Raw genomic sequence first — 564 nt, 5'->3', positions numbered from 1 at the left:
TTTTTATTTTTTATTATTTTTTAACTATGTACATGTATCATTTTGAAATAATAATTTTTAAAATTACCAGGAAACTGTCTCAAATCCCCTTGCCTCTGAGATGCAATAATTCACTGTCTTAACAGGTAACACATAAAACATTTATTATCGAGCTTATGATTGAGCTATTTGTGGAAATGTCTGTCTCCCTACCCATAATGTGAAATTCTAAAAGGTGGAGACCATGTCTTATACTGCAGGGTTGTTGGGGGGTAATAACTAAAGTAGACCACCAGGGCTAATGAGCTACCATCGCATTTTGATAGTCTTAATGTAGAAAATGTATCTACACCTTGCCCAAGAACAAAGTACATGGTGAATTGAATGGATTAGTTGTATTTTTTCAGATGTTTTTGCTTGACATGTACAACTGTGTGAACCAAAAGCAGTGAGAAGGTTTAGTCTTGCGTGCTAACTCTGACTGACAGTTGCTGACTGTAGCTCTATGCTGAGTATTCTGAGGCCCCCACTGGGCTACATTGGACAGTATGCTGTGATCTGCTAATAATGCCTGTCATGGGCACA

At 37.4% G+C, this 564-nt stretch overlaps 1 protein-coding gene across 3 annotated transcripts in view; it reads right to left on the bottom strand.

The window, feature by feature from the left end:
* The window catches only part of ASTN2 (astrotactin 2), an 893,996-nt gene that overhangs the window by 14,548 nt on the left and 878,884 nt on the right, over positions 1 to 564 (bottom strand). The window lies entirely within an intron of this gene.

This window comes from Propithecus coquereli, unplaced genomic scaffold (assembly GCF_000956105.1).
Source record: "Propithecus coquereli isolate 6110/MARCELLA unplaced genomic scaffold, Pcoq_1.0 Scaffold89, whole genome shotgun sequence".
Taxonomy (NCBI): domain Eukaryota; kingdom Metazoa; phylum Chordata; class Mammalia; order Primates; family Indriidae; genus Propithecus; species Propithecus coquereli.
The sequence above is the reverse complement of the archived record's forward strand: the minus strand, read 5'-3'. Positions and strand labels throughout refer to the sequence as shown.